Source organism: Natrix helvetica (assembly GCF_964273705.1).
Source record: "Natrix helvetica genome assembly, chromosome: 1".
Lineage (NCBI taxonomy): Eukaryota > Metazoa > Chordata > Lepidosauria > Squamata > Natricidae > Natrix > Natrix helvetica.
The window spans coordinates 190,688,099-190,703,915 of record NC_138548.1 but is presented as its reverse complement, the minus strand read 5'-3'; positions in this window follow the sequence as shown (position 1 = coordinate 190,703,915).

Sequence of the window (15,817 nt, the reverse complement as noted above, 5' to 3'; positions counted from 1 at the left end):
TCGGGGAAGCTAAAAAAGCATTCCATTCGCTGATCTGAGCTTTCCCCGAGGAGTTGCAGCAAAGCTTATATCAGAATTGGCAAAGGAGCCCAATTCAGCCAGAAACCTAACTTTTGACCCAGAGCTCAGTTTCGAACCAGATTCATATGTTAGAGGTGTCCTGAGTCGGGGAAGCTAAAAATCCACTCCATTCGCTGATCTGAGCTTTCCCTGAGGAGATAGACCAAAGCTTATATCAGAATTGGCAAAAAAGCCCAATTCAGCCAGAAAGGTAACTTTTGACCCAGAGCTCAGTTTCGAACCAGATTCATATGTTAGAGGTGTCCTGAGTCGGGGAAGCTAAAAAAGCATTCCATTCGCTGATCTGAGCTTTCCCCGAGGAGTTGCAGCAAAGCTTATATCAGAATTGGCAAAGGAGCCCAATTCAGCCAGAAACGTAACTTTTGACCCAGAGCTCAGTTTCGAACCACATCCATATGTTAGTGGTGTCCTGATTCAGGGAAGCTAAAAAACCACTCCATTCGCTGATCTGAGCTTTCCTTGAGGAGATAGACCAAAGCTAATACCAGAATTGGCAAAAGAGCCCAATTCAGCCAGAAACGTAACTTTTGACCCAGAGCTCAGTTTCGAACCACATCCATATGTTAGTGGTGTCCTGATTCAGGGAAGCTAAAAAACCACTCCATTCGCTGGTCTGAGCTTTCCCTGAGGAGATAGACCAAAGCTTATATCAGAATTGGCAAAAAAGCCCAATTCAGCCAGAAACGTAACTTTTGACCCAGAGCTCAGTTTCGAACCAGATTCATATGTTAGAGGTGTCCTGAGTCGGGGAAGCTAAAAAAGCATTCCATTCGCTGATCTGAGCTTTCCCCGAGGAGTTGCAGCAAAGCTTATATCAGAATTGGCAAAGGAGCCCAATTCAGCCAGAAACCTAACTTTTGACCCAGAGCTCAGTTTCGAACCAGATTCATATGTTAGAGGTGTCCTGAGTCGGGGAAGCTAAAAAAGCATTCAGTTCACTGATCTGAGCTTTCCCTGAGGAGATAGACCAAAGCTTATATCAGAATTGGCAAAAAAGCCCAATTCAGCCAGAAACGTAACTTTTGACCCAGAGCTCAGTTTCGAACCACATCCATATCTTAGTGGTGTCCTGATTCAGGGAAGCTAAAAAACCACTCCATTCGCTGATCTGTGCTTTCCCTGAGGAGATAGACCAAAGCTAATACCAGAATTGGCAAAAGAGCCCAATTCAGCCAGAAAGGTAACTTTTGACCCAGAGCTCAGTTTCGAACCAGATTCATATGTTAGAGGTGTCCTGAGTCGGGGAAGCTAAAAAAGCATTCCATTCGCTGATCTGAGCTTTCCCCGAGGAGTTGCAGCAAAGCTTATATCAGAATTGGCAAAGGAGCCCAATTCAGCCAGAAACGTAACTTTTGACCCAGAGCTCAGTTTCGAACCACATCCATATGTTAGTGGTGTCCTGATTCAGGGAAGCTAAAAAACCACTCCATTCGCTGATCTGAGCTTTCCTTGAGGAGATAGACCAAAGCTAATACCAGAATTGGCAAAAGAGCCCAATTCAGCCAGAAACGTAACTTTTGACCCAGAGCTCAGTTTCGAACCACATCCATATGTTAGTGGTGTCCTGATTCAGGGAAGCTAAAAAACCACTCCATTCGCTGATCTGAGCTTTCCCTGAGGAGATAGACCAAAGCTTATATCAGAATTGGCAAAAAAGCCCAATTCAGCCAGAAAGGTAACTTTTGACCCAGAGCTCAGTTTCGAACCACATCCATATGTTAGTGGTGTCCTGAGTCGGGGAAGCTAAAAAAGCATTCCATTCGCTGATCTGAGCTTTCCCCGAGGAGTTGCAGCAAAGCTTATATCAGAATTGGCAAAGGAGCCCAATTCAGCCAGAAACCTAACTTTTGACCCAGAGCTCAGTTTCGAACCAGATTCATATGTTAGAGGTGTCCTGAGTCGGGGAAGCTAAAAAACCACTCCATTCGCTGATCTGAGCTTTCCCTGAGGAGATAGACCAAAGCTTATATCAGAATTGTCAAAAAAGCCCAATTCAGTCAGAAACGTAACTTTTGACCCAGAGCTCAGTTTCGAACCAGATTCATATGTTAGAGGTGTCCTGAGTCGGGGAAGCTAAAAAAGCATTCCATTCGCTGATCTGAGCTTTCCCCGAGGAGTTGCAGCAAAGCTTATATCAGAATTGGCAAAGGAGCCCAATTCAGCCAGAAACCTAACTTTTGACCCAGAGCTGAGTTTCGAACCACATCCATATGTTAGTGGTGTCCTGATTCAGGGAAGCTAAAAAACCACTCCATTCGCTGATCTGAGCTTTCCTTGAGGAGATAGACCAAAGCTAATACCAGAATTGGCAAAAGAGCCCAATTCAGCCAGAAACGTAACTTTTGACCCAGAGCTCAGTTTCGAACCAGATTCATATGTTAGAGGTGTCCTGAGTCGGGGAAGCTAAAAAAGCATTCCATTCGCTGATCTGAGCTTTCCCCGAGGAGTTGCAGCAAAGCTTATATCAGAATTGGCAAAGGAGCCCAATTCAGCCAGAAACCTAACTTTTGACCCAGAGCTGAGTTTCGAACCACATCCATATGTTAGTGGTGTCCTGATTCAGGGAAGCTAAAAAACCACTCCATTCGCTGATCTGAGCTTTCCTTGAGGAGATAGACCAAAGCTAATACCAGAATTGGCAAAAGAGCCCAATTCAGCCAGAAACGTAACTTTTGACCCAGAGCTCAGTTTCGAACCACATCCATATGTTAGTGGTGTCCTGATTCAGGGAAGCTAAAAAACCACTCCATTCGCTGATCTGAGCTTTCCCTGAAGAGATAGACCAAAGCTTATATCAGAATTGGCAAAAAAGCCCAATTCAGCCAGAAACGTAACTTTTGACCCAGAGCTGAGTTTCGAACCACATCCATATGTTAGTGGTGTCCTGATTCAGGGAAGCTAAAAAACCACTCCATTCGCTGATCTGAGCTTTCCCTGAGGAGATAGACCAAAGCTTATATCAGAATTGGCAAAAAAGCCCAATTCAGCCAGAAAGGTAACTTTTGACCCAGAGCTCAGTTTCGAACCACATCCATATGTTAGTGGTGTCCTGAGTCGGGGAAGCTAAAAAAGCATTCCATTCGCTGATCTGAGCTTTCCCCGAGGAGTTGCAGCAAAGCTTATATCAGAATTGGCAAAGGAGCCCAATTCAGCCAGAAACCTAACTTTTGACCCAGAGCTCAGTTTCGAACCAGATTCATATGTTAGAGGTGTCCTGAGTCGGGGAAGCTAAAAAACCACTCCATTCGCTGATCTGTGCTTTCCCTGAGGAGATAGACCAAAGCTAATACCAGAATTGGCAAAAGAGCCCAATTCAGCCAGAAAGGTAACTTTTGACCCAGAGCTCAGTTTCGAACCAGATTCATATGTTAGAGGTGTCCTGAGTCGGGGAAGCTAAAAAAGCATTCCATTCGCTGATCTGAGCTTTCCCCGAGGAGTTGCAGCAAAGCTTATATCAGAATTGGCAAAGGAGCCCAATTCAGCCAGAAACCTAACTTTTGACCCAGAGCTCAGTTTCGAACCAGATTCATATGTTAGAGGTGTCCTGAGTCGGGGAAGCTAAAAAACCACTCCATTCGCTGATCTGAGCTTTCCCTGAGGAGATAGACCAAAGCTTATATCAGAATTGGCAAAAAAGCCCAATTCAGTCAGAAACGTAACTTTTGACCCAGAGCTCAGTTTCGAACCAGATTCATATGTTAGAGGTGTCCTGAGTCGGGGAAGCTAAAAAAGCATTCCATTCGCTGATCTGAGCTTTCCCCGAGGAGTTGCAGCAAAGCTTATATCAGAATTGGCAAAGGAGCCCAATTCAGCCAGAAACCTAACTTTTGACCCAGAGCTGAGTTTCGAACCACATCCATATGTTAGTGGTGTCCTGATTCAGGGAAGCTAAAAAACCACTCCATTCGCTGATCTGAGCTTTCCTTGAGGAGATAGACCAAAGCTAATACCAGAATTGGCAAAAGAGCCCAATTCAGCCAGAAACGTAACTTTTGACCCAGAGCTCAGTTTCGAACCAGATTCATATGTTAGAGGTGTCCTGAGTCGGGGAAGCTAAAAAAGCATTCCATTCGCTGATCTGAGCTTTCCCCGAGGAGTTGCAGCAAAGCTTATATCAGAATTGGCAAAGGAGCCCAATTCAGCCAGAAACGTAACTTTTGACCCAGAGCTCAGTTTCGAACCACATCCATATGTTAGTGGTGTCCTGATTCAGGGAAGCTAAAAAACCACTCCATTCGCTGATCTGAGCTTTCCTTGAGGAGATAGACCAAAGCTAATACCAGAATTGGCAAAAGAGCCCAATTCAGCCAGAAACGTAACTTTTGACCCAGAGCTCAGTTTCGAACCACATCCATATGTTAGTGGTGTCCTGATTCAGGGAAGCTAAAAAACCACTCCATTCGCTGATCTGAGCTTTCCCTGAGGAGATAGACCAAAGCTTATATCAGAATTGGCAAAGGAGCCCAATTCAGCCAGAAACCTAACTTTTGACCCAGAGCTCAGTTTCGAACCAGATTCATATGTTAGAGGTGTCCTGAGTCGGGGAAGCTAAAAATCCACTCCATTCGCTGATCTGAGCTTTCCCTGAGGAGATAGACCAAAGCTTATATCAGAATTGGCAAAAAAGCCCAATTCAGCCAGAAAGGTAACTTTTGACCCAGAGCTCAGTTTCGAACCAGATTCATATGTTAGAGGTGTCCTGAGTCGGGGAAGCTAAAAAAGCATTCCATTCGCTGATCTGAGCTTTCCCCGAGGAGTTGCAGCAAAGCTTATATCAGAATTGGCAAAGGAGCCCAATTCAGCCAGAAACGTAACTTTTGACCCAGAGCTCAGTTTCGAACCACATCCATATGTTAGTGGTGTCCTGATTCAGGGAAGCTAAAAAACCACTCCATTCGCTGATCTGAGCTTTCCTTGAGGAGATAGACCAAAGCTAATACCAGAATTGGCAAAAGAGCCCAATTCAGCCAGAAACGTAACTTTTGACCCAGAGCTCAGTTTCGAACCACATCCATATGTTAGTGGTGTCCTGATTCAGGGAAGCTAAAAAACCACTCCATTCGCTGATCTGAGCTTTCCCTGAGGAGATAGACCAAAGCTTATATCAGAATTGGCAAAAAAGCCCAATTCAGCCAGAAACGTAACTTTTGACCCAGAGCTCAGTTTCGAACCAGATTCATATGTTAGAGGTGTCCTGAGTCGGGGAAGCTAAAAAAGCATTCCATTCGCTGATCTGAGCTTTCCCCGAGGAGTTGCAGCAAAGCTTATATCAGAATTGGCAAAGGAGCCCAATTCAGCCAGAAACCTAACTTTTGACCCAGAGCTCAGTTTCGAACCAGATTCATATGTTAGAGGTGTCCTGAGTCGGGGAAGCTAAAAAAGCATTCAGTTCACTGATCTGAGCTTTCCCTGAGGAGATAGACCAAAGCTTATATCAGAATTGGCAAAAAAGCCCAATTCAGCCAGAAACGTAACTTTTGACCCAGAGCTCAGTTTCGAACCACATCCATATCTTAGTGGTGTCCTGATTCAGGGAAGCTAAAAAACCACTCCATTCGCTGATCTGAGCTTTCCCTGAGGAGATAGAAAAAAGCTTATATCAGAATTGGCAAAAAAGCCCAATTCAGTCAGAAACGTAACTTTTGACCCAGAGCTCAGTTTCGAACCAGATTCATATGTTAGAGGTGTCCTGAGTCGGGGAAGCTAAAAAAGCATTCCATTCGCTGATCTGAGCTTTCCCCGAGGAGTTGCAGCAAAGCTTATATCAGAATTGGCAAAGGAGCCCAATTCAGCCAGAAACCTAACTTTTGACCCAGAGCTGAGTTTCGAACCACATCCATATGTTAGTGGTGTCCTGATTCAGGGAAGCTAAAAAACCACTCCATTCGCTGATCTGAGCTTTCCTTGAGGAGATAGACCAAAGCTAATACCAGAATTGGCAAAAGAGCCCAATTCAGCCAGAAACGTAACTTTTGACCCAGAGCTCAGTTTCGAACCAGATTCATATGTTAGAGGTGTCCTGAGTCGGGGAAGCTAAAAAAGCATTCCATTCGCTGATCTGAGCTTTCCCCGAGGAGTTGCAGCAAAGCTTATATCAGAATTGGCAAAGGAGCCCAATTCAGCCAGAAACGTAACTTTTGACCCAGAGCTCAGTTTCGAACCACATCCATATGTTAGTGGTGTCCTGATTCAGGGAAGCTAAAAAACCACTCCATTCGCTGATCTGAGCTTTCCTTGAGGAGATAGACCAAAGCTAATACCAGAATTGGCAAAAGAGCCCAATTCAGCCAGAAACGTAACTTTTGACCCAGAGCTCAGTTTCGAACCACATCCATATGTTAGTGGTGTCCTGATTCAGGGAAGCTAAAAAACCACTCCATTCGCTGATCTGAGCTTTCCCTGAGGAGATAGACCAAAGCTTATATCAGAATTGGCAAAAAAGCCCAATTCAGCCAGAAACGTAACTTTTGACCCAGAGCTCAGTTTCGAACCAGATTCATATGTTAGAGGTGTCCTGAGTCGGGGAAGCTAAAAAAGCAGTCCATTCGCTGATCTGAGCTTTCCCCGAGGAGTTGCAGCAAAGCTTATATCAGAATTGGCAAAGGAGCCCAATTCAGCCAGAAACCTAACTTTTGACCCAGAGCTCAGTTTCGAACCAGATTCATATGTTAGAGGTGTCCTGAGTCGGGGAAGCTAAAAATCCACTCCATTCGCTGATCTGAGCTTTCCCTGAGGAGATAGACCAAAGCTTATATCAGAATTGGCAAAAAAGCCCAATTCAGCCAGAAAGGTAACTTTTGACCCAGAGCTCAGTTTCGAACCAGATTCATATGTTAGAGGTGTCCTGAGTCGGGGAAGCTAAAAAAGCATTCCATTCGCTGATCTGAGCTTTCCCCGAGGAGTTGCAGCAAAGCTTATATCAGAATTGGCAAAGGAGCCCAATTCAGCCAGAAACGTAACTTTTGACCCAGAGCTCAGTTTCGAACCACATCCATATGTTAGTGGTGTCCTGATTCAGGGAAGCTAAAAAACCACTCCATTCGCTGATCTGAGCTTTCCTTGAGGAGATAGACCAAAGCTAATACCAGAATTGGCAAAAGAGCCCAATTCAGCCAGAAACGTAACTTTTGACCCAGAGCTCAGTTTCGAACCACATCCATATGTTAGTGGTGTCCTGATTCAGGGAAGCTAAAAAACCACTCCATTCGCTGATCTGAGCTTTCCCTGAGGAGATAGACCAAAGCTTATATCAGAATTGGCAAAAAAGCCCAATTCAGCCAGAAACGTAACTTTTGACCCAGAGCTCAGTTTCGAACCAGATTCATATGTTAGAGGTGTCCTGAGTCGGGGAAGCTAAAAAAGCATTCCATTCGCTGATCTGAGCTTTCCCCGAGGAGTTGCAGCAAAGCTTATATCAGAATTGGCAAAGGAGCCCAATTCAGCCAGAAACCTAACTTTTGACCCAGAGCTCAGTTTCGAACCAGATTCATATGTTAGAGGTGTCCTGAGTCGGGGAAGCTAAAAAAGCATTCAGTTCACTGATCTGAGCTTTCCCTGAGGAGATAGACCAAAGCTTATATCAGAATTGGCAAAAAAGCCCAATTCAGCCAGAAACGTAACTTTTGACCCAGAGCTCAGTTTCGAACCACATCCATATCTTAGTGGTGTCCTGATTCAGGGAAGCTAAAAAACCACTCCATTCGCTGATCTGTGCTTTCCCTGAGGAGATAGACCAAAGCTAATACCAGAATTGGCAAAAGAGCCCAATTCAGCCAGAAAGGTAACTTTTGACCCAGAGCTCAGTTTCGAACCAGATTCATATGTTAGAGGTGTCCTGAGTCGGGGAAGCTAAAAAAGCATTCCATTCGCTGATCTGAGCTTTCCCCGAGGAGTTGCAGCAAAGCTTATATCAGAATTGGCAAAGGAGCCCAATTCAGCCAGAAACGTAACTTTTGACCCAGAGCTCAGTTTCGAACCACATCCATATGTTAGTGGTGTCCTGATTCAGGGAAGCTAAAAAACCACTCCATTCGCTGATCTGAGCTTTCCTTGAGGAGATAGACCAAAGCTAATACCAGAATTGGCAAAAGAGCCCAATTCAGCCAGAAACGTAACTTTTGACCCAGAGCTCAGTTTCGAACCACATCCATATGTTAGTGGTGTCCTGATTCAGGGAAGCTAAAAAACCACTCCATTCGCTGATCTGAGCTTTCCCTGAGGAGATAGACCAAAGCTTATATCAGAATTGGCAAAAAAGCCCAATTCAGCCAGAAAGGTAACTTTTGACCCAGAGCTCAGTTTCGAACCACATCCATATGTTAGTGGTGTCCTGAGTCGGGGAAGCTAAAAAAGCATTCCATTCGCTGATCTGAGCTTTCCCCGAGGAGTTGCAGCAAAGCTTATATCAGAATTGGCAAAGGAGCCCAATTCAGCCAGAAACCTAACTTTTGACCCAGAGCTCAGTTTCGAACCAGATTCATATGTTAGAGGTGTCCTGAGTCGGGGAAGCTAAAAAACCACTCCATTCGCTGATCTGAGCTTTCCCTGAGGAGATAGACCAAAGCTTATATCAGAATTGGCAAAAAAGCCCAATTCAGTCAGAAACGTAACTTTTGACCCAGAGCTCAGTTTCGAACCAGATTCATATGTTAGAGGTGTCCTGAGTCGGGGAAGCTAAAAAAGCATTCCATTCGCTGATCTGAGCTTTCCCCGAGGAGTTGCAGCAAAGCTTATATCAGAATTGGCAAAGGAGCCCAATTCAGCCAGAAACGTAACTTTTGACCCAGAGCTCAGTTTCGAACCACATCCATATGTTAGTGGTGTCCTGATTCAGGGAAGCTAAAAAACCACTCCATTCGCTGATCTGAGCTTTCCTTGAGGAGATAGACCAAAGCTAATACCAGAATTGGCAAAAGAGCCCAATTCAGCCAGAAACGTAACTTTTGACCCAGAGCTCAGTTTCGAACCACATCCATATGTTAGTGGTGTCCTGATTCAGGGAAGCTAAAAAACCACTCCATTCGCTGATCTGAGCTTTCCCTGAAGAGATAGACCAAAGCTTATATCAGAATTGGCAAAAAAGCCCAATTCAGCCAGAAACGTAACTTTTGACCCAGAGCTCAGTTTCGAACCACATCCATATGTTAGTGGTGTCCTGATTCAGGGAAGCTAAAAAACCACTCCATTCGCTGATCTGAGCTTTCCCTGAAGAGATAGACCAAAGCTTATATCAGAATTGGCAAAAAAGCCCAATTCAGCCAGAAACGTAACTTTTGACCCAGAGCTCAGTTTCGAACCAGATTCATATGTTAGAGGTGTCCTGAGTCGGGGAAGCTAAAAAACCACTCCATTCGCTGATCTGAGCTTTCCCTGAAGAGATAGACCAAAGCTTATATCAGAATTGGCAAAAAAGCCCAATTCAGCCAGAAACGTAACTTTTGACCCAGAGCTCAGTTTCGAACCAGATTCATATGTTAGGGGTGTCCTGAGTCGGGGAAGCTAAAAAAGCATTCCATTCGCTGATCTGAGCTTTCCCCGAGGAGTTGCAGCAAAGCTTATATCAGAATTGGCAAAGGAGCCCAATTCAGCCAGAAACCTAACTTTTGACCCAGAGCTCAGTTTCGAACCAGATTCATATGTTAGAGGTGTCCTGAGTCGGGGAAGCTAAAAAACCACTCCATTCGCTGATCTGAGCATTCCCTGAGGAGATAGACCAAAGCTTATATCAGAATTGGAAAAAAAGCCCAATTCAGCCAGAAACGTAACTTTTGACCCAGAGCTCAGTTTCGAACCACATCCATATCTTAGTGGTGTCCTGATTCAGGGAAGCTAAAAAACCACTCCATTTGCTGATCTGTGCTTTCCCTGAGGAGATAGACCAAAGCTAATACCAGAATTGGCAAAAGAGCCCAATTCAGCCAGAAAGGTAACTTTTGACCCAGAGCTCAGTTTCGAACCAGATTCATATGTTAGAGGTGTCCTGATTCAGGGAAGCTAAAAAAGCATTCCATTCGCTGATCTGAGCTTTCCCCGAGGAGTTGCAGCAAAGCTTATATCAGAATTGGCAAAGGAGCCCAATTCAGCCAGAAACGTAACTTTTGACCCAGAGCTCAGTTTCGAACCACATCCATATGTTAGTGGTGTCCTGATTCAGGGAAGCTAAAAAACCACTCCATTCGCTGATCTGAGCTTTCCTTGAGGAGATAGACCAAAGCTAATACCAGAATTGGCAAAAGAGCCCAATTCAGCCAGAAACGTAACTTTTGACCCAGAGCTCAGTTTCGAACCACATCCATATGTTAGTGGTGTCCTGATTCAGGGAAGCTAAAAAACCACTCCATTCGCTGATCTGAGCTTTCCCTGAGGAGATAGACCAAAGCTTATATCAGAATTGGCAAAAAAGCCAGAAACGTAACTTTTGACCCAGAGCTCAGTTTCGAACCACATCCATATCTTAGTGGTGTCCTGATTCAGGGAAGCTAAAAAACCACTCCATTCGCTGATCTGTGCTTTCCCTGAGGAGATAGACCAAAGCTAATACCAGAATTGGCAAAAGAGCCCAATTCAGCCAGAAAGGTAACTTTTGACCCAGAGCTCAGTTTCGAACCAGATTCATATGTTAGAGGTGTCCTGAGTCGGGGAAGCTAAAAAAGCATTCCATTCGCTGATCTGAGCTTTCCCCGAGGAGTTGCAGCAAAGCTTATATCAGAATTGGCAAAGGAGCCCAATTCAGCCAGAAACGTAACTTTTGACCCAGAGCTCAGTTTCGAACCACATCCATATGTTAGTGGTGTCCTGATTCAGGGAAGCTAAAAAACCACTCCATTCGCTGATCTGAGCTTTCCTTGAGGAGATAGACCAAAGCTAATACCAGAATTGGCAAAAGAGCCCAATTCAGCCAGAAACGTAACTTTTGACCCAGAGCTCAGTTTCGAACCACATCCACATCTTAGTGGTGTCCTGATTCAGGGAAGCTAAAAAACCACTCCATTCGCTGATCTGAGCTTTCCCTGAGGAGATAGACCAAAGCTTATATCAGAATTGGCAAAAAAGCCCAATTCAGCCAGAAACGTAACTTTTGACCCAGAGCTCAGTTTCGAACCACATCCATATGTTAGTGGTGTCCTGATTCAGGGAAGCTAAAAAACCACTCCATTCGCTGATCTGTGCTTTCCCTGAGGAGATAGACCAAAGCTAATACCAGAATTGGCAAAAGAGCCCAATTCAGCCAGAAAGGTAACTTTTGACCCAGAGCTCAGTTTCGAACCAGATTCATATGTTAGAGGTGTCCTGAGTCGGGGAAGCTAAAAAAGCATTCCATTCGCTGATCTGAGCTTTCCCCGAGGAGTTGCAGCAAAGCTTATATCAGAATTGGCAAAGGAGCCCAATTCAGCCAGAAACGTAACTTTTGACCCAGAGCTCAGTTTCGAACCACATCCATATGTTAGTGGTGTCCTGATTCAGGGAAGCTAAAAAACCACTCCATTCGCTGATCTGAGCTTTCCTTGAGGAGATAGACCAAAGCTAATACCAGAATTGGCAAAAGAGCCCAATTCAGCCAGAAACGTAACTTTTGACCCAGAGCTCAGTTTCGAACCACATCCATATGTTAGTGGTGTCCTGATTCAGGGAAGCTAAAAAACCACTCCATTCGCTGATCTGAGCTTTCCCTGAGGAGATAGACCAAAGCTTATATCAGAATTGGCAAAAAAGCCCAATTCAGCCAGAAACGTAACTTTTGACCCAGAGCTCAGTTTCGAACCAGATTCATATGTTAGAGGTGTCCTGAGTCGGGGAAGCTAAAAAAGCATTCCATTCGCTGATCTGAGCTTTCCCCGAGGAGTTGCAGCAAAGCTTATATCAGAATTGGCAAAGGAGCCCAATTCAGCCAGAAACCTAACTTTTGACCCAGAGCTCAGTTTCGAACCAGATTCATATGTTAGAGGTGTCCTGAGTCGGGGAAGCTAAAAAACCACTCCATTCGCTGATCTGAGCTTTCCCTGAGGAGATAGACCAAAGCTTATATCAGAATTGGCAAAAAAGCCCAATTCAGCCAGAAAGGTAACTTTTGACCCAGAGCTCAGTTTCGAACCACATCCATATGTTAGTGGTGTCCTGAGTCGGGGAAGCTAAAAAAGCATTCCATTCGCTGATCTGAGCTTTCCCCGAGGAGTTGCAGCAAAGCTTATATCAGAATTGGCAAAGGAGCCCAATTCAGCCAGAAACGTAACTTTTGACCCAGAGCTCAGTTTCGAACCAGATTCATATGTTAGAGGTATCCTGAGTCGGGGAAGCTAAAAAACCACTCCATTCGCTGATCTGAGCTTTCCCTGAGGAGATAGACCAAAGCTTATATCAGAATTGGCAAAAAAGCCCAATTCAGCCAGAAACGTAACTTTTGACCCAGAGCTCAGTTTCGAACCACATCCATATCTTAGTGGTGTCCTGATTCAGGGAAGCTAAAAAACCACTCCATTCGCTGATCTGTGCTTTCCCTGAGGAGATAGACCAAAGCTAATACCAGAATTGGCAAAAGAGCCCAATTCAGCCAGAAAGGTAACTTTTGACCCAGAGCTCAGTTTCGAACCAGATTCATATGTTAGAGGTGTCCTGAGTCGGGGAAGCTAAAAAAGCATTCCATTCGCTGATCTGAGCTTTCCCCGAGGAGTTGCAGCAAAGCTTATATCAGAATTGGCAAAGGAGCCCAATTCAGCCAGAAACGTAACTTTTGACCCAGAGCTCAGTTTCGAACCACATCCATATGTTAGTGGTGTCCTGATTCAGGGAAGCTAAAAAACCACTCCATTCGCTGATCTGAGCTTTCCTTGAGGAGATAGACCAAAGCTAATACCAGAATTGGCAAAAGAGCCCAATTCAGCCAGAAACGTAACTTTTGACCCAGAGCTCAGTTTCGAACCACATCCATATGTTAGTGGTGTCCTGATTCAGGGAAGCTAAAAAACCACTCCATTCGCTGATCTGAGCTTTCCCTGAGGAGATAGACCAAAGCTTATATCAGAATTGGCAAAAAAGCCAGAAACGTAACTTTTGACCCAGAGCTCAGTTTCGAACCACATCCATATCTTAGTGGTGTCCTGATTCAGGGAAGCTAAAAAACCACTCCATTCGCTGATCTGTGCTTTCCCTGAGGAGATAGACCAAAGCTAATACCAGAATTGGCAAAAGAGCCCAATTCAGCCAGAAAGGTAACTTTTGACCCAGAGCTCAGTTTCGAACCAGATTCATATGTTAGAGGTGTCCTGAGTCGGGGAAGCTAAAAAAGCATTCCATTCGCTGATCTGAGCTTTCCCCGAGGAGTTGCAGCAAAGCTTATATCAGAATTGGCAAAGGAGCCCAATTCAGCCAGAAACGTAACTTTTGACCCAGAGCTGAGTTTCGAACCACATCCATATGTTAGTGGTGTCCTGATTCAGGGAAGCTAAAAAACCACTCCATTCGCTGATCTGAGCTTTCCTTGAGGAGATAGACCAAAGCTAATACCAGAATTGGCAAAAGAGCCCAATTCAGCCAGAAACGTAACTTTTGACCCAGAGCTCAGTTTCGAACCACATCCATATGTTAGTGGTGTCCTGATTCAGGGAAGCTAAAAAACCACTCCATTCGCTGATCTGAGCTTTCCCTGAGGAGATAGACCAAAGCTTATATCAGAATTGGCAAAAAAGCCCAATTCAGCCAGAAACGTAACTTTTGACCCAGAGCTCAGTTTCGAACCAGATTCATATGTTAGAGGTGTCCTGAGTCGGGGAAGCTAAAAAAGCATTCCATTCGCTGATCTGAGCTTTCCCCGAGGAGTTGCAGCAAAGCTTATATCAGAATTGGCAAGGGAGCCCAATTCAGCCAGAAACCTAACTTTTGACCCAGAGCTCAGTTTCGAACCAGATTCATATGTTAGAGGTGTCCTGAGTCGGGGAAGCTAAAAAACCACTCCATTCGCTGATCTGAGCTTTCCCTGAGGAGATAGACCAAAGCTTATATCAGAATTGGCAAAAAAGCCCAATTCAGCCAGAAAGGTAACTTTTGACCCAGAGCTCAGTTTCGAACCACATCCATATGTTAGTGGTGTCCTGAGTCGGGGAAGCTAAAAAAGCATTCCATTCGCTGATCTGAGCTTTCCCCGAGGAGTTGCAGCAAAGCTTATATCAGAATTGGCAAAGGAGCCCAATTCAGCCAGAAACCTAACTTTTGACCCAGAGCTCAGTTTCGAACCAGATTCATATGTTAGAGGTATCCTGAGTCGGGGAAGCTAAAAAACCACTCCATTCGCTGATCTGAGCTTTCCCTGAGGAGATAGACCAAAGCTTATATCAGAATTGGCAAAAGAGCCCAATTCAGCCAGAAACCTAACTTTTGACCCAGAGCTGAGTTTCGAACCACATCCATATGTTAGTGGTGTCCTGATTCAGGGAAGCTAAAAAACCACTCCATTCGCTGATCTGAGCTTTCCTTGAGGAGATAGACCAAAGCTAATACCAGAATTGGCAAAAGAGCCCAATTCAGCCAGAAACGTAACTTTTGACCCAGAGCTCAGTTTCGAACCAGATTCATATGTTAGAGGTGTCCTGAGTCGGGGAAGCTAAAAAAGCATTCCATTCGCTGATCTGAGCTTTCCCCGAGGAGTTGCAGCAAAGCTTATATCAGAATTGGCAAAGGAGCCCAATTCAGCCAGAAACGTAACTTTTGACCCAGAGCTCAGTTTCGAACCACATCCATATGTTAGTGGTGTCCTGATTCAGGGAAGCTAAAAAACCACTCCATTCGCTGATCTGAGCTTTCCTTGAGGAGATAGACCAAAGCTAATACCAGAATTGGCAAAAGAGCCCAATTCAGCCAGAAACGTAACTTTTGACCCAGAGCTCAGTTTCGAACCACATCCATATGTTAGTGGTGTCCTGATTCAGGGAAGCTAAAAAACCACTCCATTCGCTGATCTGAGCTTTCCCTGAGGAGATAGACCAAAGCTTATATCAGAATTGGCAAAAAAGCCCAATTCAGCCAGAAACGTAACTTTTGACCCAGAGCTCAGTTTCGAACCACATCCATATGTTAGTGGTGTCCTGATTCAGGGAAGCTAAAAAACCACTCCATTCGCTGATCTGAGCTTTCCTTGAGGAGATAGACCAAAGCTAATACCAGAATTGGCAAAAGAGCCCAATTCAGCCAGAAACGTAACTTTTGACCCAGAGCTCAGTTTCGAACCACATCCATATGTTAGTGGTGTCCTGATTCAGGGAAGCTAAAAAACCACTCCATTCGCTGATCTGAGCTTTCCCTGAGGAGATAGACCAAAGCTTATATCAGAATTGGCAAAAAAGCCAGAAACGTAACTTTTGACCCAGAGCTCAGTTTCGAACCACATCCATATCTTAGTGGTGTCCTGATTCAGGGAAGCTAAAAAACCACTCCATTCGCTGATCTGTGCTTTCCCTGAGGAGATAGACCAAAGCTAATACCAGAATTGGCAAAAGAGCCCAATTCAGCCAGAAAGGTAACTTTTGACCCAGAGCTCAGTTTCGAACCAGATTCATATGTTAGAGGTGTCCTGAGTCGGGGAAGCTAAAAAAGCATTCCATTCGCTGATCTGAGCTTTCCCCGAGGAGTTGCAGCAAAGCTTATATCAGAATTGGCAAAGGAGCCCAATTCAGCCAGAAACGTAACTTTTGACCCAGAGCTCAGTTTCGAACCACATCCATATGTTAGTGGTGTCCTGATTCAGGGA